At 46.0% G+C, this 24,981-nt stretch overlaps 1 long non-coding RNA gene and 2 pseudogenes across 1 annotated transcript; all 3 read left to right on the forward strand.

Annotated features, from left to right (window-relative positions):
- Positions 1 to 24,981, forward strand: part of LOC131755466 (RNA/RNP complex-1-interacting phosphatase-like) — a 572,095-nt pseudogene that overhangs the window by 380,805 nt on the left and 166,309 nt on the right.
- LOC136794029 (centrosomal protein of 78 kDa-like) overlaps positions 1 to 24,981 on the forward strand; it is a 112,584-nt pseudogene that overhangs the window by 53,811 nt on the left and 33,792 nt on the right.
- LOC136794083 (uncharacterized) lies at positions 5,113 to 7,565 on the forward strand. Its single transcript, XR_010840380.1, has 2 exons — positions 5,113 to 5,353; positions 7,041 to 7,565. It is a non-coding gene; the product is annotated as an uncharacterized lncRNA (long non-coding RNA).

Consider the following 24,981-nt stretch of genomic DNA (forward strand, 5'->3'; position numbering starts at 1 on the left):
TTCATTAAAATGGATGGCCCATGGGCTTCCCTGGTGGCGCAGTGGTTGCGAGTCCGCCTGCCGATGCAGGGGACGCGGGTTCGTGCCCCGGTCCCGGAGGATCCCACATGCCGCGGAGCGGCTGGGCCCGTGGGCTGTGGCCGAAAAAAAAAAAAAGGATGGCCCATAATTGAGTCAGTTTCCATAATTGGAAACTGAACAAATTTTGTTGGTTTTATTAATGTCATAGGTTTCTAGGGAGGGTCTACTCAATAACTAAGTCTAGTTTCAGTTACAAATAAATTATAATGTAACTTTGAATAAATTAAGCTCATCATAAAGGAAAGATACTGATAGTTGCTACTACCCCTTCACTGAGGGGCTCTTGTAAAACACTAAATAAAGTAACAGAGGTGTATATGCGTGCATATATTTTCAATGATATTTGTACACATTTAAAAAGACCTCTACAGAATGCATTCTAAAACTCTTGAAGCTGTGTGTCCCTAGTTCCCAGGTCTCTCATTAAAACTACTTACATGAACAAAATCGTATCTATTAGGAGAGCTATCAGAGTGCTCCAAATACTACTTCTTGCACTACCTGTCCCAACCCGTTGCCTTCCTCTTCCCATTAGTCCTCAATTTAGAAACCCCGGAAATGTGTTCATTAATTTATGAACATATTTCTTCATTCAGCCAAGAAAACTGATTGATCCCTTCCCAAATTGCAGGCACCATTCTTCACTATGTTTCATAGGCATGTTCAGGAAACACAGCAGTGATGAACACAGATGAATAAACCCTCTCGAGCTGAGGGGGGAGACAAAAGTCAAGAAGCCAATATAAAAATCATAAGTATACATATGTAAATAGAAATTAAATAAATGGATAGAATAACTAGTATATCAGGGAAGTGCTGGAGAAAAACAGCAAGCAGGGAAGGGAGATGGAGATTGTTAGCTGGTAGGAGGAGGCTGCGATCTGAAACGAAGTGACCCATGAGGGCTTTCTGGGGAAGATAAAATGTAAGCGGGAACTTCAGGTTGTGAGAGGGAGCAAGGAGCGCATGCACCTGGGAAGTGAAGGGTCCAAGCAGAGGGAACACGCAGATGGAAAGGCAATGAGGAAAGGGTGGGCTTGGAGGATCCAAGCAGCAGAAAGGATGTCAGAGTGTGGAAAACACAGCGAGCAAAGTGGGAGAAGGAAATAGTCAGAGAGGAAACAGAGGTCCAGATTTCTAGGGCTGTGGAGGCACCTTGAGGACTTTGCTTTTTCTGTGAAGAAGCCATTGAAGAGATGTGAGTGACATGAACTGACTTATGTTTTAACAGGATCTCTCTGGATGCCATGTTGATTAGAGACTGTAGGAGAATAAGGACCAGCCCCAGAAGACCAATAGTTGAATCAAAGAAGTGATTACTCAAAAATGCGCTTCCTCCTCAGTGAGGACGCAGAGCAGGGATCCGCACATAATGGCCACAAATCACATCAGGCGCTCAGCCTGGATCTGTGGGACTGTGAGCTAATAATGGTTCTCACGCTTAGAAAGCTTGTTGAAGAAGAAAGAGGACGAGAAGTTACAGAAACTGTATATGGCTCACAAAGCCTAAGATATTTAAAATCCAGAAAATGCTTTCCAACACCTGATGTAAAGCATGTGGCTGGTAGGAGGCGCTCAACAAAATTCGGAAGAGGAATACATGAGTCAATTAGTGCCTGAAAACATTGTAAAGTGATAGGTGTCAAGAAACATTTATGCCTTCAACATTAACCTTCACAAATGATGCCATTTCCATTGAGCTTTTGAAAAATATATTCTGGCTTTCAAAACAATAAACCAGAAGGCATTTCCTCACATAAGCAAGGTCATAAACAACTGTCACGTAAAGTTGAAATAGCAACAAATCAAATAATAACAAAAACACTTTTATACATTTTTAAACCTTACAAAGGTTTATTTCATGTTCATTATCTAATTTAGTCCTCAAATCAATGCCATGAGATAGTTATTACTTTCCCATTAGAAACAACCACATAGTAAATCCTTAGTGATTGCTCAAGAAAAGCTGAAATCTGGAGTGTTACATCTATTAATGCCCAGGTTGGGTTTTTCCCATGGGAACATTGGATTCTAAAATCAACAGGGATTTTCAGATCCAGATGGCAGGCTAGGAAACATCTTTACTTTCTGTTCCTCCTGAAACCATATTGAAATAAAACTGTAGAAATACCAAAATTAATCAACCAATAAAAGCCAAGACACTTTGGAAGTCATCAACCACAGAAAGATGTCAACACACTTCGAGAAGGCAAACAGTGAAATGGAGGAGCCATGAATAAAATAATGAAGAAAAGACTACCCTAAGTAAGGTCTGCACAAAGCCAGTCAGCTTTTGCTGAGCTCTGGTTATAGTAAAGGGCAGAGGAAAGAAGAGGGGCTGAAAACAAGGAGAAAAAAGTCATTTTAGGAAAAAAAGTTCATTTAATGAGCTCCAGGCAACACTCAGCCTGCTGCCATACTAACTCGTGAATTACAATGCATTGTTGGTAAGCAAGACAAGAAAACAGGGAACAAACAAAACAAACAAAAATCAAGACACTGTTTCTTACTGAACTCTTCCCAAATGAGATCAAGGAATGATGGTTCAATGCCACAGCTGTAAATCATTTCTGCTCTTGGGGAGCTTAGAAAGGGCTTAGAATATTTACCCTTTCTTTTCAGACAGAATTTAGGTCTGAGCAAAAGCTTTTGTGGCCTCCAACCCTACAGTTTATTGGGGATGGAAGTCCAAATTTGCTGTGACATACCATAAAAAGAATCTCATCAACAGAGGGTCACACTAATTTTGGAATATATGAATTATGCCCAGTGTTACTTTAAATAGATTTTAAACAAAAATATATAAATACATTTTTGCTCATCTATATGATTCTGGGTTCTGAAACTTCTACATGTCACATGTGTGATATATAACACACAATGTCAGCCCCAGGAGGCAGAAAACACTCCAGTGAAGCAAGGCAAAGAAATGAGTTTTAAACAAGGTAAAGTGCTGTGTAGACCAGGATTGTTCAATTCTTTCCTGTCATGCTGAAGCTTCCAGCTCCTGAATAACAACACATGTTTCCCTTGTCCTAGACACCCAAGAGTACGTCTCCTCTCTTGGGCATAAGAATTTCTAGAGTTACATATGTGTAGTCAAGGGTGGACCCAGCTGGCAGACTCACAATGACCAAATTGTGTTGATCGTACTTTAAACTTTCATAGCTCGACGCTCAAGTTGCAATAAATGATATATTTGCTTTCTAGACATGAATGAGATGCCTTACTGGATATACTCCAGGAAGGCCAGAGAAACTGGTTTCTAATCCAAACGGAAAAATTCACTGGTGAATTTCTTTCAGGATAGCCCATGATTTATCTAGAATATAATCTTTACATATCTGGATCCTTCAAACTAGACAAAGGGAAAAATCCTAGCTTCAATCCTCACTTAGAAATGTGGAATGGTGCTATGCTCACAACTGGTGGTCCCTGACCTGTATCTTCTGAGATTAGAACCCAGTGTGATGGATAACCAAGTCATGCATTGAACAAAAGAAGACCTCCTACAGGGCAGTGTAGCTGTTCCTTACAGGTATGGCACTTAGGGCTAAGTACCATAAGGACTACAAGAAAAAAAGGAAAACAAGTAACACATGAAGCATATATGATAAGGAGGCACCACAGTCCAGAGCACGAGCTCTGGAATCACACAGGCTTGGTTCGAATCCCGGCTAAGCCACTACCATCTGTATACCCTGAAGAACAGTCGAAGGTTTAAATGTTGTTTTACCAAATTTCAAAAAAGAAGTGAAGAAAGAACCTATCTGCCAGGAAGGGACATCGTGGGGTGCTGCATCCAGTCAGGTCAGGCTCTGCATCCCCTGCTCAGAAACCTTCACCGCCTGGCTCATGGTGATGCTGGCAGCTGAGCAGCCCTGGAGGAGGTGCTCCAGTCTCCAGGCCTCGCAGAGAAGCTGGGGAGGTCCCCGGAGGAGGCTGGCCACACCCTGGCAACTCTGGGTGCCTCCTGCCCTCAGCTCTGAGCAGGCTCTAGTCTCTGGCCCCATGGTGGGGAATGGCTGGCCGATACATACGCAGGGCTGAGGGGCCTGCAGATCTGGTGCCCAGGCAGGGTGAGCTCTGGACGAGAAGGCTTCCACAGTCCCCAACAGTCTCTGCACGGTGGCCCGTCCGGTGCTAAACACCTGCCACCCACAGCGAGAAGTCCCAGCCGCTAGAAAGTCCAGAAGGGGCCCCGCCCTTTGCCCTTGGGCCGGGATTTCTCCAGGGGCTGGGTTTGCATGTGCTCCCCCACCCCCGCCTCACCCCCTGCCCCGCCCACCCTTTCTCTGTGATGCGTACAATGGACATGTCACAGAGCCAGGCTGAGCCTTCCAGTGTCCAGTGCGTGCTGGATCTTGAGAAGAGTTAGAAGCTAGGGAGAAGCTCTTCCACTTTTACTCTCTGCTCTCAGATCAGGCAGGCAGCAGCTCTGATATGGAAGCGATGGACACCACACCTCCTTCCCAGGCTATTATTTTCCATTCCGCTCCTGTTTTCCCCAGCACCCCATTTACGGCTTTGGCGGGCACCGATGCCTCAGCAGGCAGCACCTCTGACCCCGAACCTATGGACACCACACCTCCTTCCCAGGCTATTATTTTCCATTCCGCTCCTGTTTTCCCCAGCACCCCATTTACGGCTTTGGCGGGCACCGATGCCTCAGCAGGCAGCACCTCTGACCCCGAACCTATGGACACCACACCTCCTTCCCAGGCTTTTATTTTCCATTCCACTCCTGTTTTCCCCAGCACCCCATTTACGGCTTTGGCGGGCACCGATGCCTCAGCAGGCAGCACCTCTGACCCCGAACCTATGGACACCACACCTCCTTCCCAGGCTTTTATTTTCCATTCCGCTCCTGTTTTCCCCAGCACCCCATTTACGGCTTCGGCGGGCACCGATGCCTCAGCAGGCAGCACCTCTGACCCCGAACCTATGGACACCACACCTCCTTCCCAGGCTTTTATTTTCCATTCCACTCCTGTTTTCCCCAGCACCCCATTTACGGCGTAGGCCGGCACCGGTGCCTCAGCAGGCAGCACCTCTGACAGCAAAGCTATGGGCACCACACCTCCTTCCCAGGCTGTCATTTGCCAGTCTGCCCCGTCTCCAAGGAGAACCACTACCCATTTCACACCGCTGTTCCAAGATATGAGAACACACCACCCAGTGGTAGCAATGCCTCAGCCCATGCCTCGACTCATTTACCTGCAACACCGGACAACAGATAGACCAACACTTCAAAGTTATGACAGAAAGTTGAGTAAGTTATACACTTGCAACTTCATTGATTATTATTAACGAGCACAACTGTAGTGCTTAGACTGTAACAAGTACTATTCTAAGTGCTTAGCAAATATTAACTCACTTGCCTCATAATGGCAACCTTATAGGTAGGTACTATTCATAATATTCACCTTTTTGGGGGGAAACTGAGGCCCAGACAGGCTGAATAGCTTGCTTAATGCCACACAGTAAGTTGGTGGCAAAAACCCAGGATTAAAACCAGACCGTCTAGACTTTCATCACTTTGCGGTGTCCCCTTCTTATAAGTTGTGGTTAGGGAAGGGACTAAATTGACAAGACTCTGAACTAAAAGGAGAAGGGAGAAATGAGAAAGTGAGTGATCCTAGAAACTAGAGAAGATTTAGCCTCAACGGTATTTAGTTCAATGGTATTATTCAGTCTACTACAAGGGAGATACTATTATCTTTCTCAGATGCAGGAAATGAAATTTAAGGAAGAATTTGTCTTAGGTCTACAACTGCCAGAGTAGAGATTTAAATTCTGTCAGTGAGACTTTAGGACACACTCTAAACAACTTTAATCTGTGTCCTTAACTACTGCATAATCCTTGGTTAAGAGTCACACTTAGGTATCAAGACCCAATTGAATACAACACGATGTACTGTCTCCTCTTTCACTTTATGTGCCTGGTGTGTTCATGAATCTTGCCAGGAGCAGAAGAGTTCAGAAAATGGTTATGCACGTTTGCTAACAGAAAGCATTTACTGTTTGATGTGCACGGAATAACGGAAGGCTTTTTAAAATAAAATATGCCACCAAGTAGTCAAGTGTCACGACAGAGCTAGCCCCGTGGGAGTCATGAGGAGACTAAAATTATCTCCAGTTGTGCAGGTAAGAAAAGTTTAACTAAAGGCAGGTGTAGTTGAGCCAAGCCCTACAGCACAGAAGTAGGAATTTGGATATGCACGAATGGGACAAAAGACATTTGAGGCATGGGAAACAGTTTAATGCAGAATGGATGAGAAATATGCATTAGACCTATTCTACATCAACGGGCTTATTAACTCAGTAAATCAGTTTAGTCAGTCAAAGTAGCTTGAGCTGATTACTTATCCAGGGGATAGCTGTTCAGAGTAATTTTTGTCATAGAACAGGAAATAAAATTGTTGAACTACAGCTTTAGGCTTGCTAAGTGAAATAGATTGCTCTAGATGATTTTCAAGTGACTTACTTGGTACTATTCACAAAATTGGGGGTTAACAATTGCTTAAGAAAACAAAGAGAATTGATTTGAAATAGTACTTGAAGGAGTAACTGTGTAAAGTATCTGTTCAGTAGCTCATGGTAAATGGATGTTTATAATCTCCATTGGACAACCAACTACCTTTTTGCAAGTGGTAATGTGAATTGCTGTTGCATACACTATAGTAATGACCACCTATCTAATTTGCTGTCCAAACCAGAAATCTTCTAACAATACTGGTCTCCTAATAAAAATAAGCACGGAGGTAACACACACTGGGTGTCTCCCATGTGCCTGTGCATGCATCTATACCTCACTGAACAGCCCCCAAGAGAGGGACTCCGAGTGTCCCCATGCTGCTGGTGGAGAAACAGGCACAGGAAGGTTCAATAGTCTATCTAGCTGAGATCACACAGAGGGTGGGAGAGCCCGTTTTTAAACCATCTGCCTCCAATTCCAGGTGCCAGGAGCCAGACTCAGCCTACAGCTCTCTTCTGCTCGTCTGGAGGTGAAACCATGTGTCATGATTAGTCAAATCCTGTCTTCACTCATCAAAGGAGCTTGAACACTTGCACGTCCTCCAAGTAGCATGTAGCATAAGCAATAAGATGTTTGCCCCAGTATTGTCCAGGAACTTGGAATCAGCTCTGCCTAGTTAGGCTGAGCCTGTTAATACTGGAGAGGACCACCGATCTTCCCCCTGGGCAAGTGCCTTTTGACCTCCTGCCATCAGAGGGCCGAAAACTCCAGCCAGAGAATGTGCTGAGCCCTGTTGCCTAGTTACGCCAGCTCAGAACGATGATGAGCACACCTTTTTCCAATCACCTTTCCTCATGCTCCCCATGCCTCATGCTGCCCTGCCTCTTTATTCTTTGTCCCAGAGATACCCCAAGCCCCTTGCCTTTGGGGAGGCGGATTTGAGACCTATTCTCACGTCACTTCCTCACTTGGCTGCCTCGTGAATAAAGCTCCTCTTTGCTGCAAACCTCAGCATCTCAGTATTTTGGCTTGCTGTGCCTCAGACAAAATGGTTGGGAGCAGTGGTAAAGGTCCCTTGCCTGCGAAGGAAACTGGTTACTAGTGGTCACGTTGCCGATGTTTTCTCCTCCCGGGGGAGCAGACGTCCTGCTATTCCGGAAAGGGAGGAAGGCAGGAGCTGGACCCTTGCTCTCAGTGTCACCGTCACGTAGGAGCTCGTTAGAAGCACAGAATCCAGGCCCCACCCAGAACTACTGAATAACAGCGTGCATTTAACAAAATCCACGAGAGGCATACCCATATTCAAGTTGGAGAGGCTCCAAAGCTGGAGTCCAAGGAGCTCACCCCTAGGGTCATCCCCTCCTCTGCAGCCAATGAAAACCAAGCAGAGATTCATCCCGAGTGTACTCTGCCTCAGTCACTTGGATATCACGTGAGCTCATTTAATCCTCCCCAGAACCTGCAAATGAGACTGAGGGTCAGAGTGGTCGAGCACCCAAGGTTCCATAAAAGAACATGACCAAGGCTCACTGGAGCCCAGACCTCCAAAGAAGAAGGCCCTTGGGCACAGCATGGCACCACAGCAGCCCAAACCGTGGGCCTGGAGGGTAGGCCATGGTCCCCATGCACAGTTCACACCATTCGACAGATGCCCACAGCAGACCACAAGGCAATATGAGAAGTAAGTTCTGATTGTGGAATGTCTGAATTTTGAGATTTAAAGAAAATCTCTGTTTTGGGGGGCTGGTTAAAACAGTTCTACAAAGGAGTAAAGAGAAGGAATCTCAAGGCCCCTTCTGGACTTAGAATTTAATGCCTATTTATTGAGAACCTCTCCGTGCATTTGCTCAGTCCTATGTCAAGACGAACGTCTCTGAGCCCTAGAAGCTTAGGTTCTAAAAAGGCCACAGAAATGGGTGAGACCTAAAAAAATGCGAGAACAATGCAACGGCCTTAATCAGACTGTCTTTGCTTTGCTTTGCTTATAAGTCACTGACTTTAAACTGAATATGGTGTCATGTCTTTATTTTTCTTGAAGTGTTTTTTTAAAGATTTTCTTCCATGGTAAGACTTTTATATTGTATTTTTCTTAAAGTGGAGTGTGGTACATTTACCCTCCAACAGATGATTGCTTATAACTCACCTCGCTTTATTAAGTATACCGCTAGAGGCTTCTATGCCCCTACTAAGAAAAATGCATTTTCAGGCCCATTCAAACCAATGAAAATCCAAGTTTTCAGAGCACAAGGTAATGAAAATTCTCTCCATCGGCATCTTTTACTACTTTTAATCTGTTGACAGACCCTAAGTGTCTCAGAGGAAAGGTGCTGTAGCGGGAATTGTCATCGTTAACAGCATTCCATACAGGTAACTCTTGACTGTTCCAATTTCCCCCAAATTTGGACACATTTACTCCCTCTATAACATCTCTAGGGTGTGCGAAAGAAAAAAAAGAGGCCTGTACAATTTATGTCTCAAAATATACACATAAATATTTTGCACATACAAACAGGGAAACCTTGTAAATGATGGATGGGGAGCAATGTAATGTCGATAACGGAACTACTCATTTCGAAAGAGAACACTGTCACCAAGTGTCCCCTCACCAAAACTGACTGGGAATTTTTAGGGGCCGCCAAAGCAGAGGTGGAGATTTATAGGAACCTGGGATGTTTGAAAAATGGTTTTGTACGACCTCCTTGAGGAAGGCACCAAGCACCATCCAAAATTGCAAAAATGGCTCCAGGTTGACTCCTTGTGTCCTCACTCTTTGCAATGTGACATTCCAACTTCTCCCATCAAGAGGCAGAGTTGATTTCCCCACCCTTGAAGTTAGGTGATGTGCCATGGCCAATAGAAAGCAGCAGAAACAATGGTGGACCAGTTCAGAGCCAGGTCCCTCTGGGCTTCTACTCTCCCTCTCGGAGCCCTGCTGCCCCCGTGAGTACAAGCCCCAGTTACTAGCTGGGGCATAAGAGGCATGTGGCCCAGTCAGGCCCCAGCTGCCCCCACAGGTGTAGCAGCAATTCCAGCCACGATAAGCAGGGTTGTGAGGAAGAATTAAGAGCATAAGCCTATGCTATCATCTATCAACCACTCTGTCAACCTACGACATTATTTTTCAAAAGCATTTTCGTTATTTTGAATCCCTGCCTGGACATATTGAAAACAGCACTTCAATGACTGTTGGAGAGCAAAGGATGCAACCTGAAATTGAGAGTCAAAGATATTAGTTTATCCAGATTCACAAATTTGTATAAATTACTAGAAAATCATCTGAAGAAAAATAGACACGAATGAAAAAAAACAGTCCAAAGAACACGGGTGAAGAAACATGTGCATGTAACACCAACTAGTACATCAAAGATGTAATGGAAAGTATATGTTTGGTTCTCTGTATAATGCTGTATAATTTTCATCACAAAAGCATTACTTGATTTGTACATACTTGGAAGCAAACAAAGCATTAAGATTATCTGCTGGGGTGCAAACTGGCCCCCTATACACAGAGGACAACGAGAGACTGAAGAAAGAGGCAGCCCACGCCAGACAAGTCAGTGGCAGTTTCAACAAGCAAGGGAACCTGCTTACAAAGCTTGCCTTGGTCAGCTGAAAGACAAACAGATCTCAGCACCCACGCGCCAGAATGTTGAGTTTACACCGAGACCTTAACAGGGTTCAGTCACATATACTGTCCACATGGTCTCAAGAACACGTTCCTCTCTCAAGGCTGAGTTTTTGAAAAGGGTTCCCACTGTGGGAACGGTGGGCAGAATGTATATTCCAAGGTCGGGGGAGGGGGTGAGGAGTCTCTGATTGCCCGGGTCCAGCTCTCGGGTCAAACGGCGGTTATGCCCTCTCAGTGGCGTCCTCTGACATTTCAGCATGGAAGGACGCCAGAAAAAGAGAGCCTAGGGCAGAAACCACTCAACTTCTTGTCACGAATGCCAGGGCAACCCAAGCAAGTGGATATACAAGCCTACGTAGGGCCTGGAAGTAGGAAGCATTGGGGGACTACACCTGGGCCGGTACTGACCTCCCTCCCCAAAGGGACAAGGAGAGCAGAAACCTGGATGGAGTCAAGAGAGAGAACCAAGAAAGGCAAGGCTGGATATGGAGCAACATGTGGATTCAGGAGCATGTGTCTCACAACTGCCGGGGCTCTGCACACCAGCTGCATCCCCGTTCTCCTTGACCCTCATTGGTATAATTAACTCAGGGTGGGCTCATTCCGGCTGCCAAGTCACTTCCACCTGTCCATGGAGTTGACGGTTACTTGCTCACAGTGAACCAACCTCCCTGGACCTAACAGCTACTGCAGGAGGCGGTAGTGGAGAGCAAGGTGACGACAACGACCAGATGCAAAGGAGGAAGAGACGCTCAGTGGACCGACTGGGGGGGTTGATGGTGTGGGGTTACGTCTGCAGAGCTAAAGGGGCCAGATGTAGAAAAGGGAAGGGGAATTGTGAGGATATAGTCAAGCCCCATCGTATGGATATTTCATCCATATGTTGTATGCAAATTCCATTAAATTTGCTCTGAATGAAAAAGAGAGAAGAAAGTTATCCTTTCAACCGTGTCAGTGACTTTATTTACCATCTCATTGGATGAGCTCAGAGCCCAGGGTCAGAGGGAAATGGGAGCTGTGAGTCTGCCATCTCTCAGGAAGTCTCAGGCCTCAGAGCCAAACTACCTCACCTTTCGCACTTTGCAAGCAACGTTACTCCTAAGTGCGAGTCACCCTCTTCATCGGGTTCTCCAAGAAACAGCAATCTCTCCCAATGAGAGAGGAAAAATGGGCTACTTTGGCTTTTTGAGGCACAATATGTAGTTCTCCAAAATGGTACCTGCCTGGGGGGGTTTTCAAGAAAATTAACCGTCAGTAGTGATTTGTTTGTCTTCACATAACGTATGACCCAGATGTGCTGAGAAAGAAGAAAGGACGAACGAATCAAGGGCAGCTGATCCAAGGAGGCAAGGGGCAACTTCCACAGCCTACGTGGAAAGCTAGAGAAAGGGAACGTCCAGCTGGTGGGAGCTGAAGACAGAGGCCAGTCCTCCTTGGGCTCGGGATGCCACCCTCTCTTCCTACATCTTCACGCTCTCCTTCTCTGTTGGCCCCTCCCAGCCAGAGTTAAAGAGCCACAAGGAAATACCCTCCTCCACTCTATTCTCCTGTCCTTCTATCCACCCCTCCCTTCTTTCCCTTTGCCATCAATTTCTTGACTTGCCCCCCATTGCTCCCCTCCCATCTACACTGCGATCTGGTTTCTGCCCCACTACTCTCATGAAACGGATCTCCTTGAAGCCCCCAATGATTTCTCCGTTGACAAGTCCAGGGGACTACTTCTCAATCCTTATCTATGTGACCGCCAAGCCGAGTTATATCTTTATTTTATTCTATTCTATTTTATTTTATTTTTTTGCGGTACGCGGGCCCCTCACTGCTGCGCCCTCTCCCGTTGCGGAGCACAGGCTCCGGACGTGCAGGCTCAGCAGCCATGGCTCCCGGGCCCAGTCCCTCCGCGGCATGTGGGATCTTCCCGGACCGGGGCACGAACCCGTGTCCCCTGCGTCAGCAGGCGGACTCTCAACCACTGCGCTGCCAGGGAAGCCCCCGACTTATATCTTAAACAACGTCTCTGTCTTGAAAATCTCTTCCCTTGGCTTCTGCGCCATCCAACCCTCCTGACCATTTTCTGTCTCTTGGCACCCTCCCAGTCTCTTGTTGAGCTGATCTTCCTTGGGGTATTTCTCAGGGCTCTGTATTAGGCTCTCTGCTCTTCATCCTCTATGCCATCTCCCTCAAGAACCTCATCCTCTCCCCTAGTTTCCATCACCAGCTAAGTCTGTCTCCATCCAAGACCACTCTCTGCACCTTTCAGTCTATATATGACTTCCTGTTAAACGTCTTCATTTAAATGTCTCATAAGGCACCTCAAATCCAACACGTCCATATTACTGAATGTCCACTCAGAAAAACAGCCCGTGACAGGTAGTTCAATACGACAAATTTCACATGGTGATGAAAAAGCTAAAAGGCCAAATGGGGGCTTCCCTGGTGGTGCAGTGGTTGAGAGTCCGCCTGCCAATGCAGGGCACACGGGTTCGTGCCCCGGTTCGGGAGGATCCCACATGCCGCGGATCGGCTGGGCCCGTGAGCCATGGCAGCTGAGCCTGCGCGTCCGGAGCCTGTGCTCCGCCACGGGAGAAGCCACGACAGTGAGGCCCGCCTACCGCAAGAAAAATTAAAAAAATAAATAAATAAAAGGCCAGATGGGATGGTGAGACATCCCAGAGTCACAGCAGAGGAAACCACGCCCACCCCACTGCTGGGCTGGGGGGCAAAGAAGGAAGTGGTGTTGCCACAGCTGCCAGGCAGGAGCTGGCAGCCCAGAGGGAGGGGCTGCCTGGTGGGGCAGCCACTCAGAGCACAGCGGCCACCAGCCCTGCTGCGCCTGCCCGAACAGAGAGCGGAGGGCAGAGGGCGAGGGAAAATACATTGGCTTCTCCCATCGCCCTGCCCTCCAACCTCCGGCCAATGCTCTCCATTGGCTGAACCTACTTGGAAAAGAGCTGGTGAGGAAATCTGGGCGATGGGGTTTGCAGGATCAGCCCTGTGACACGGAGCAGAGCAGTGGACAGGCAGGGAGCCGGCCTGAGGCAAACAGGTAAAGGGCAGCGCAGTGCCCACTTCTCCTACCTCTCCTGTCCCACTGAGGGGAACCACCTTCATACGCGACCTTTCTCTTCCCTCATCTCCCGCATCTACCCATCCCTCCTCTAAGTAGCGCATCCATTCCTCTCTCTCCCTCACAGCCACGGCCATCACTCACTCTCGTTACTGCAGCAGGGCACCGCTCTGCCTTCTCCTGTCTCCAGCCCCCCTCTTCGAATCAGTCACTACACTCCAGCCACAAGGAGTTTTCTCCAATGCGCACCTGACGTCACTCTGCCGCTTCAAGTCCTACAATGGCTGGCCCCTTGTGCTTAGGATCCAGTCCACATTCCATGGCAGGACTTCATCGCGTCTCCAGTCTCCCCTCCCCTGACATACTCCTCCACCCTCCATATTCCCACATCCTGAACCTCAGGCCCCTGAATTTCCTGGGGCACCTATCAAGTCAGGGCCTTCACACGTGCTATTCTGTCTTCACAGAGCCCTCCCCTATCCTCCACCTCTTCTGGCTTAACCCCTCTCATGTTGGCCTCAATGGCAGTGCTTCTACGAAGACTTCCCTGGTCCTCCTCACCTGTGTTCCCTTGCACCCAACACTTTCCCCGGTGCTAGGGTTATCAGATTTAACACATACACCGTGCAAGTTTAACCGGGTGTCCTGTATTTTATCTGCAACCCTAGCTGATAGGCACTTGTCCCAGAGTAGGACAACTGCATGTTGGCATTTTAATTTCCCTACTAGGCTCCAAATCGCTTAAGGACAATGATCTTGCCAATACGATTCCCCATTTCGCTAACTAACTAGGTAAGGTTGGATGAATGGATCAGTGACTTGCGGATGGGAGTTTTTACTTGAAATCTTATACAACTAGACTTCAGCCCTAAACAGGAGAGATGCTTAAGAGACTAAAAGGAGGCTAATGACAATGACTCAGCCAAGTGGCGGCTCCTCGGTTAGTTCTGGGCCAGCCTCTCAGGGTGTAAGAGAAGAACCTGGAGGTGGAAACGGTACACTAAAGGGAAATGACCAGAAGGTATGACTGGAAATGCTTACTTAAAGCTTTCAGCCTGCACAAAGCTAACAGACTAACTTCAGCTGGTTTGGGGATGGCTCTAGCTCAGTTCTGAGTCCTTCACACAGCTGGAAAGTTTATGCTCCTGCTGCTGGGGTTAAAACAGTGGAGAAGGCCAGAAGCGTGGTGCCCAGGACCATCGTCCTCGTTTTACCTTGCAATGGTTTTCCAATAGAAAGCTCAAATCTCGCTATTTTCAGACCCGGGACCCCAGGGCAAGTAAGGAACAAATATGAAAACGGTGAGAAAGGTGGAAGAAAAGCAAATTAGAGCACACCATCTAAAGAGGCAGCCTCTACTGGCTGCAGACAAACCTCCATGCTGAAATGCAGGCCCACATTTTCTCCCCCTTCAAGAAAAGACAGGAATCAAGATGTTAACGCTTCACCTCATGAGTTTTGTTTTAACGTGCCCATTAAGTCAATAAGTATTACATGGTTCAAAAAGAGCACAACTATACGTTTATTACTCCGTGTGGGCTTCCAACACTGTACCGTGGAATCAACATGTGTCTCCAGGCTGAGATTCCCCTCAACCTGCAAACCTCAGGCAGATGCTGATTCAAATCCCAGAAGCCTCGAGTTGAAAATCACCATCTGAGATGCTCTGCGGAATCTAGGGAAGCATTTGCTAATTTGCTCTGGGGCGAAATCTTCTATCAATATCAATCAGGCATGAATACAGATAATTTTCCCATGCTATCAATATAGCCATCTATATGTTTAGTCAACATTTATTGAATATCGCATAGGGACGGTTTGGTGGTCAGTAAGTAGTGGAAAGAGGCCCGGAAAAAAGGGGGTACACTCAGGCTTGAAATCCAGCAGGTACGTGCCTCTGCTGCCATACCAGTTATTGATATACTTATCTACGACTTCCATCCTAGTTGGTTAACAGTCTCCGCCCCAGCCCTAACCCTGTGGGCCTCAGACCCCAGCAGTGGGCCACTCATCTGTGGCCACCTACAGCGAGCTGCTGCTTTCCTGCAGTCATCCTCTTTTGGCCACTTGTAATTTTGCCCTCTTTAGGGGACCATACTAGTTGTTCAATATTTTGAGCATCACACACCAACTCTCCTAAGAGAGAGTAAAGTGATAAATGTTCCCCCAAATGCTCACGTGGCCTTTGTCTCTCCCTAACCTCTTTTCTTGATTAACTCCTGCTCAACCATTCAGATCTCAACTCAAATGTCACTTCCCATTCCGCTGTCTGGACTGTGTCTCCCTGACATTTACTCTCACAGCTCTGTTCTTTCACTTCGTATCTTGTATCCATTTGCTTATTTGTTTGTCTGCCTCCCTGATGAAGCTGTAAGCTCCATAAAGGCCACAAAAAGCAGAACTTATTTGGCAAGCTGCACAGGCTCCTATATGGTTTAGGTGGGACTGGCCAGCTACCCAACTCCAAGGATGGGTCCTGTTGTATTCCAGCCAGTTAGCATGTCCCTTCCTCCGGGTCCTACTCATGGGCACAGGGACGAGCACCTGACCTAAGGCAGCCCAAGCAGAGTGAGGCTGGATACTCTGGCGAGGAAAGCAGAGCTACAGACCTGTTCTGAAGAGGCAATGTCACCAATGTGGTTATCCTGAAGCATGACACGAAGGAGGACAAGGACGCCGAGTCCTAGAAAGGAGGCTCCAAAGAATACACACCATGGGCCTCTGGAGTAAACCAGATCTGGGCTGGCCCTTGTCTTTGGACTGTTCAGTTACATCAACCAATAATTTTTGGTTGTTTGTTTGTTCACTTTAGCCAGTTGGGACCAAGGTTTCTATCTATTGTGACCAACAAAATCCTAACTGATATGTCTTGCCCCTGTATGCACAAGAACCTTGCTCATGGAAGACACCATATCTTGAACAATATGACATTGGGAGAACTGGAGAGGGCTTAATGGGGGAGGCGAGTGGGTAACATCAGCTGGAGCCTTAATTTGAACATAGTTCTTTAGAAAATATGTTAGACTGCCTAGATTTAAATGCATTCGAAATTCAGAAGTATTTTCCCCAGTGTGTTTTACAGCAGAATTGCTCCTACCCGAGGTTATTAACCTGCTCACCTGTCATTTCCTAAGAACTCCTAAAGATTTCTGCTTCAACCCCTGGACTTTCAACCTAAAGAACCTATGGTTTTAAACTGGAGGAAGGGAACAGGAAAGAATGATTCAGCCTCTAGCCGCTTTTTATTCTGCTGGATAAGATCATTATTTTTTTTCCCCCCAGAATGACTTGTAACTTCCTACATTTCTTACGTCTCAACTTCAAGTTTCATTTCTTGGGATGCCTACAGCTTTTCACCTGGCTAGATGGAAGCCAAGATTTTACTTTTCTCTTGGGGCCTATTCTGCTGGGCTAGAGTCATTAGAAGCAACTTTCACTTTAGATTGTTATAGATATATTTCACATCTTTTAAAGCATCATCAGGCTATGTGGTTCACGATCTGGTTATTAGATTAAAGGTCTGTGTGGCCAAAGGGCTGTCCTTCTACAACTCTTGAGAAATCAACAACCTTGACTAGACAGGGAAGGAAAAGTCTGCAAGTTGGTCCCTATATCCCGATCAGGGGATTCTTTTCCTCCTTCCCTGATTCACCAAAAAGCACACTTGCCCCTACTGTTCACATTCTCAAAATATGTTTGTTACTCTCAGAGCTCCTGGAATATATGTCCTCCAACAGTTGCCTTTTGTCAATGAACTGTGCTGCACACCTCTGCTGCTTATATTTTAGGATTTTTTTTTCCTTCGGGAGAAAGAAGAGTGGCTTGTTAAAACTACTAGTGGGAAGTAAGCATTAAGAATCACTTCACCTTCTTCATCAAATAAATCCACCTGAATTACTGGTTCTATGAACCAGATATGTAAGTCAAAAGTTTGATGAAGAACAGAATACTTTGAGTCTCAAACTATCTCTCCATAAATTACTTATTAACTACAAAGGGACAAATAATAACTTGACAGTGGAGAAAGTTCGTGGGCACCACCTTAACCAAGATGCTAATGAGACAGAGGGCCATCAGGTGGCTCCTGTAAGGATGCACAGAGAGACACACTGTCACCTCTGTGGACCCCCATCCAAAGCACATCACATGAAACATCCATGAGGAAACAGTGGACGAACCCAGACCAAGGATCATTCTACACAACAACCAGCCTATACTCGTCACAAACTCTCAATAATAGGAAGAACAAGGAGGCTGAAGAATTACTTCATACTTAGACCAAAGTGACATGAGAACTAAGTGCAGCGCATGATTGTAGACTGGTTCCTGGCCTGAAAAAATTAGCCATTAAGGGTGTTACTGGAATAAGTGGCAAAATTTGAATATGGACGGTACATCAGTCAACAGTATCAATGTTAAATTTCTGACTTAGACCACTGTGCTGTGGTTTGGTAAGAAAATTTTGTTTCATTTAGGAAGTAATCACTATTTCCAGGGAAAAGGGCACAATGTCTCCTTACCCTTAAGGGGTTCAGGAGAAAAAAAAAACATGTATATATGGAGAGACAGTGAATGCCAAAGCAAATAAAGCTAAATAGTAATAATTGGTGAATCTAGGTAAAGCACATACAACAGTTCTTTGTACTAATCTTGCAACTTTTCTTTAAGTTTGAAAATATATCTATAAGTATATATCTACATCTATATAGATACATAAAATCAACACACACCATTCAAAATAAAATGCGTCAACCTAAAATCCAGCCTATTCTTCAGGGATTGTTGGCAATCGGAAGAGAAACAAAGGCTAGGATACCAAAAGGGATTGGGTCAGTAGATTCATTCATTAGGAGGACCCTGAGTACATTTCTACTAACTTAAATTATGCTTTCATTTGAATAAAACATTTTGGACTGCCTTCAACTTAGTGCCAATTACTTACACATTTAAACACTCAAAGTGTGAACTCCATACTTTTCCCCAGTGAGGCGCAAGGCTGTCAGTATTCTCGTGTGCTAACAATTAAGCAAGGCCAATTTCTATAACCTAACTATAGGACTTCTGGGTACGTAAACTTTTCTCAGATGCCCAGTTCCCTATTTTCTTAGAAAATCCAATTTGCTCTGGGATTTCAAACACCACAGGCTCTTGTTTTTGTCACAACAAATGAACTATTTTATTCTTTAGATTCTTAAAAAGAAATGCAATGAATCTTTGCTCACTGCTAGCTTTTCTAGCTCTCTCCCAATATCTCTTTGATCAAGCTTTTCCACCCACTCTGGAATAATCCAGGGGTAATTAGAACTTCTTACCTCCTTTAGCCCAAAAGGAGCCAATTCATCACAAACTGTCATGGATTCTGATTCTAAATTACCAAGAGCACAATTTCTAACAGAGGCAGGGAATCTTCTTTGCAATTAAAGTGATTGATTTCTTTGCAGACACAGTAGCATTTCACTTTTTAGTTCTGTTCATTCGGATCAAATGTGAGGAAATTCTTCCTCATTTTATTTTCCTTCCAAAGAACACGATACAACAAACATTAATCCCAGAGTGATACAAGGCCAGACCTGCAAGGGACTTAGGCAGAGCTGGACAACTATCAATGGGTCTTGTCCATTTTACGGGGTCTCAGTGGCTCCTTAAGCTCTAAAGGGGAAAAAAGGGACTAATTATTTGTTACATCACATAGTTCACCTAAGGGCTTGCCAAACCTTCCAGCATCTGCTAAGTTGTGACGAGACAGCATTAGATGTTTAGGTAAACATAGACTAGCACGGAACAGAACAATTTTGTTTCTTGTGCAGGCAAAGAACAGAGCCACAGTGCTGGGGATGAAGCGGTGTGTGGAGGTAAACATAAACAACGTGGGAGCAAATCTGTTCTTTCTCACTTAGGTCGTAGGAACATGATTATGTGCTGTCACATTGTGAAAGACAAAAATAGTCAAAAGCAGTCTGGGAGAAGGAGGAGGACACTGCTGAGGCTCTAAAGGAACGTGAGGCCACCAAGGCTGACACAGATCTCCCAAGGCCGGAAAGACCCCTGTCTGTCCACTTTGCTTTTACTCTTAAAGACTGGCCAGGGCTTCCCTGGTGGCGCAGTGGTTGAGAATCCGCCTGCCGATGCAGGGGACACGGGTTCGTGCCCCGGTCCGGGAAGATCCCACATGCCGCGGAGTGGCTGGGCCCGTGAGCCATGGCCGCTGAGCCTGCGCGTCCGGAGCCTCTGCTCCGCAATGGGAGAAGCCACAACAGTGAGAGGCCCGCGTACCACAAAAAAAAAAAAAAAAAAAAAAAAAGACTGGCCAGTTGTGGCTCCCGCAGCCTGTTGATCTGGGGCCTGCATCCTTATCTCCCCTTCCCCTCTCTCCACGTGGTCAGCAGACTGGCGTCCGTTCACTCACTTGAGACATACAAAGGTCAAGGTTTTCGCTCCATGAGTACCTTCCAGTGATCCGTGCTCCAGACAACAGTGACTATCCTTTGTCCTGGTGTGAATGCAGTGGCTCACCGTTTTCCAAACACTTTCGCACATATGTAAAGAAGAGTCTGGGAGCCCTCCAAGATTTTAAAGTTTTGTAAAAAATGAAATTACATAGTAAGCTTTTGAAAAATGAAAACATCCACGTATGTGAGATTGTACCTCTGCCTTTACTGCAGGCTGTTTGTGAAGTGCAGGAAGCCCTGCCTTTCCATTCATTAAACAGACAGTAGTTGAGCACCTTCTAAGGGCAAGGCAGGGTGCCAGGTGATGGAGGTGGAGAAACAGGGCTTAGTCCTTGCTCTGATGGGGAAGGCACGTAAGCAGACACCCTCGGTACAGGAAAACACAGAATGAAGGGGCTGTGATGAGATAAACGGGTCACGCTTATAAGAACAAAGGAAAAGAGCATCCTTCCAATGCAGGAGACACAAACAAGGGCAGGAGGTTGGCAGGTGTCTTGAAGGAACGTCAGTCTTGCTCAGTCGGGGCAGGAACTCCAGGCTTACCCGACGTAGCATGGGCATATATGCACGCCACATTCCAAGAACCAGAAACACAAGAAAGAAGAAGCCAGACCAGACACCACAAAGCTGTGACTGTCAGGCTCAGAAGTCTGGGCTTTTTTACGCACCAAGGAGGAGCACGAAGGGGAAGTGACCGTCCAACGGGCTGTGCTGGTCGGGGCAGGGAGGGGCAGAGGAGGCTGCTGACATGATCCGCGGAGCGCTGACAGAGCTGGCTGTGGCAACGGGAATGGAAATAAGCGGAGATTCAAGAGACTTGGGGCCGGTACAAACCACAGGGACTTGTGACCATCAGATGAATGGATGAGGAAGGAGGCAAAATAGACTCTGAGCACTATTATATGTGAACACTTGGATGGCGTCCATGGACTGTCCGGCTTTTGCTGTTGAAACATTTACTGTGTTTAAACAGTCACATCCTGCACTGAGCCCTTGTTTTCAGCTTTCAAACATCCCCGAGATAAGTCAGGGAGTTATTTCAATCCTCCTTTTTAGAGATGAGAGAACCAAGACTGGCAAGGTTGAGCCCTAAGCAACAAACGCAACTAACCCAACCAATTGGTGCAGAACTCCGACGAAAGATCAGTATAGTCCTCATTACACAATACAACGAAACACGAAGACAGCTCAAAACTGTCCTAGCGGCATGTTTCCAGCCTAAGTGGGACAAAGTTCATACAACTTTATACCGTGAGCTGTGTTGTAAGGTGGTTTGTGGACAATGTCCATTCCAAAAGCCAACGGAAAGCTACCAGTATGCTGAATCTTTAAAACCATGGATGTACAGGATTCAAGTCTTACACCTTTCCGAACAAACTACCCTTCACAGACGCTATATTTAGACTCACATTTTCCCAACATAAAGTTCATAAAAGAACAATCTGTCTAAAAAGCATGTAAAGAAATTCACTGACTAAGGTTTAGATGTTTTAGGACTTTAATGTCCTTCACAGGGTCAACATAAAACACTGACAATGGATGAACAATAGGGGAAAAGACTCTTCAGCAAACATCTTCCCGAACTCAGGGCATCACTGGTCAAACACCAGAAAGAGAACAGTCACATGAACAAACAGTAAGGGAGTTTAACAGAGATTTTTAGTTTAACAGCATAGCTGAAAAACGAAGAACCAACCAACCAACCAACCAACCGTTCTTCTACCCACTGAAAGGAAAGTAAAGGCGAATCAGGGAGCTTCCAAATCTGGTGAAGCAGCTTAAAACGCGAGAGGGGAGGGGGAAGGGGAGGCACACAGCTGTTGAGAACGGAACACTCTAATGCACAAGGTCAAGGATCCTGACAAATTCTCAAAGTCTCAACATATACCAACAAGAACCGTATTATTAGAAATATAAAGGCACAGAGATATAAATGCATAGAGATATAAACTACATGGTATTAAAAACAGACCTTGCTACATAAACATATAGTAAGTCACTTTTATCGCTTTATGAGAATAACCATATAAGGAAAGAAACCAGAAGACCCCACTGCTGTCATCTTGCAAAGGATCAGAATTCAGCACCTAGAGGGCCCCACAATAACCTGCAATGGGCATATAATTAAACCCACAGGCGGCTCTGAATATGAGATCTAGGCAGATAAAGTAGAAGCAAAGACAACAGCAGCTAGAATTTGGTAGAAAAGCAAGAAAAGATTTCTTTTTTTTTTGCGATACGTGGCCCTCTCACTGTTGTGGCCTCTCCCACTGCGGAGCACAGGCCCGGACGTGCAGGCTCAGCGGCCATGGCCCACAGGCCTAGCCGCTCCGCGACATATGGGATCGCCGGACCGGGGCACGAACCCGTGTCCCCTGAATCGGCAGGCAAACACCCAACCACTGCGCCACCAGGAAAGCCCCAAGAGAAGTTTCTTTAAAAGCTTCCAGTTCAAGTCATAATTAAGGTTAAGTTTCAACAGCTTGGCATAGCTGTGTATGTTTTGCTGTTCTCTGAAAAACGAAGAAAATCTATCATAAGCATGTTCATTCGAGAAAAATACTGTGTGTGTTTAGGTTTTTTAGCCATGCCCAAGTGACTTTCAATTTTGTACACTGTTCAAGGGCAGAGTGTATATTGGTTAGCATGTGCTCATAGCTGGTGCATCTCCAAAAAATGCTTCACAAAGGCTGCCAGCTTCTGGACATCTTCGATGGTGACAGCGTTATGCAGAGAGGCCCAAATGCCTCCCACGGACCCAGAAGAACCACCGATGCAGCCGCTAAGAGCAGGAGCACCGGGTTGAGCATCACGACGACCCTCCTTCCCGTCAACAGCTCCTGCGAGGGTCGCAGCACCTGACACCACCGTGTCCAACCTCCCACCTGAAAGCCAACGCAGGTGGCCAGGAGCATCACACATCTCAGTCATTAGAAAATTCCTTCCTAACGCTCACAGGTAACCTAGGTTAGCTCAAGCCTTCGATGAGCCTGCCGTGCAGGGGGCAGGGAGCGGGCAGCTATTCTCATGCGTGAGAACATACATCTTCCATGGGGCTTACAGAATTAACTACTCTCTCTGATGTTCAGGGGAGCAACAGTGTCTGTTCTTACACTGAACCGGCTTCTGCCAGCTGCACCAGAGATGGGATGGCACCCTTTGTGCTGTCAGAGCAGAGATTTTCAAAGGTAATTCTGACCAAAGCTCCTAGAAAGTGTGGCCACGCCATGCTCTTCGCCATGGAACCGTATTAAGGGGTCTGTAAGCAGAAGCAGGAGAACCCCCGTAACAAATGGTCTTTCCCAACAAGTTACAGTACCTGCTACTCCAGGATGGGCAGCCTCCTAGATGTGTTTCCTTCAGCGTCTGGAAACTAAACCAGTTCTCTGACAAGCTTCTGGATGGGACGTGTACTCACCAACTATGCCCTTTCAGGGAGATCATATTGAGTTCAAGAGCTTTGTCGAGAAATCTTTTTTCTAAAGAATCATCTCCTTTGGTGTTGCCAATGCGAAATGGAATATTCATCTTGCTTCTATTCTGGGGCGCCACTGGACATCTTAAAAACATGTTTTTTGTTCCAGCTTTTTTTCTGTAATGTGCAACTGCCATTAATAAAGCAACAGAAAAGTTTTAAAAACCATTTTAAGATGCAAACAAGAGATTAAAAAAAAGATCTGTGCCAAGACATTTATAATTTACATAGGGAGACCACTCTTGCATATGGAACAGTGAGCTAACATTCTCTTATTCGAATCATACTTAATTTCCAAGAGCCTCAGTTTCCTCATCTGAATATTGGGAATCATAATAATATCTCCATTTCATACTAGTTATGACAATTCAGTGCTACAACATAAATGAAGCTTCCAACCCATGGCAGTCACACAGCAATGTGAATGACCCTTTCTCTACAAGGATGCAGAGAAAAACAATAAGTTGGTCCGAATAGTGGCTGTAAGATTTAAAAATAATGAGCAGCAGCTGTCAAAGCACTTAAAACACTGTATTGTCCCGAGCTGTGTGACCTTGAACAGGTTACTCAATCTCTCTGTTGTGCCTCTCTTGATGTGAGGACTAAATGGCCATAAATTCTCTGCAGCCCTCCCAGCAAGAGGTGGGGCCTAGTGCTCCACACCTTTTGAATCTGGGCTGGCCTTGCGGACTTGCATTGACCAAGAGACTGCAACAGGAGTGATGCTGTGCAACTTCCAAGCTGAGGCCTCAAGGGGCATGCAGCTCCTCTACCTGCCCTCTGAAAATATCACTGCCATGTAAGCAAGCCCGAGCTAGCCTGCTGGAAATAACAGGCCCAACCCACAGCCAGCACCAGCTGCCAGATAGATGAGGGGGGCCATTTAGACTCTAGGTGGATCACCAGATGACTTTGGTTGAATAAGTGATCTCAGATGAGACCAGCAGCAGAAACCACCCCACTAAGCTCAGCCCCACCTGCTGACTGAAAACAATCCTGAGCACAAGAAATGGCTGTGGTTTTCAGTCACTGTCTTGAACTGTTCTGTGATGCAAAAGTAGATAACTGATAGAATTTAGAACAGTGTCTGGAACACATTCAATGCTAGGTACATATCTATTGAAGTCAATAAATCTGTCTCTTTATTCTCCGCACCTTGCACAGGGCTCATACAGACGCTCAAAAATGAATGGGTCACGTTTCTCCTTGGATACGTTTGTATTGGACTTCAGATTCTCATTTGGAAAGTAAGCAAGCCAAAATTATCTTCCACTGACAACCAAAGGAGACAAACAGAAGAAGAGCTGGCATGCTATTCTGGATTACAGGGAAAACATGTAATAACTCTCTCCATTTTCTCAAACACATCCTGTCATTCTTCCACTTCTACAGGGTGGGATTCATTAAAAATAAACAAGACAGAAAAGCAGTGTGAGGAAGCCCCCATTCAAAGCTATGCTCGGCCCTCAGGGCACACATATAATTCCTGTTAAAGTTAACAGGAGTCAAGTGCACGGCGACAGACAGAAGAGACACAAGCAGGGAAACCAACTATCTGGTAATAGGCTTTGAGCCTGAATTCTGGGCCCCCCTTGGCACAGCTAGTAGGTATCCTGGTTGACATTTACATTAAAAATTTAGTGTCTACCCTCTTTGATATTCTGCTGCCTCAGGCACCCCAGGTGACAGTCCAATGATAGAGCTGGAGCAGCTAAAAGGACACGTGATTTAAGGGGAAAACATATTACAAGGGGGAAGAATTAGGAACCTGCATTTACAAAGAATCTGTATTTACAGTAGTCCCCC

Source organism: Kogia breviceps, chromosome 4 (assembly GCF_026419965.1).
Source record: "Kogia breviceps isolate mKogBre1 chromosome 4, mKogBre1 haplotype 1, whole genome shotgun sequence".
In the NCBI taxonomy this organism is placed as follows: domain Eukaryota; kingdom Metazoa; phylum Chordata; class Mammalia; order Artiodactyla; family Physeteridae; genus Kogia; species Kogia breviceps.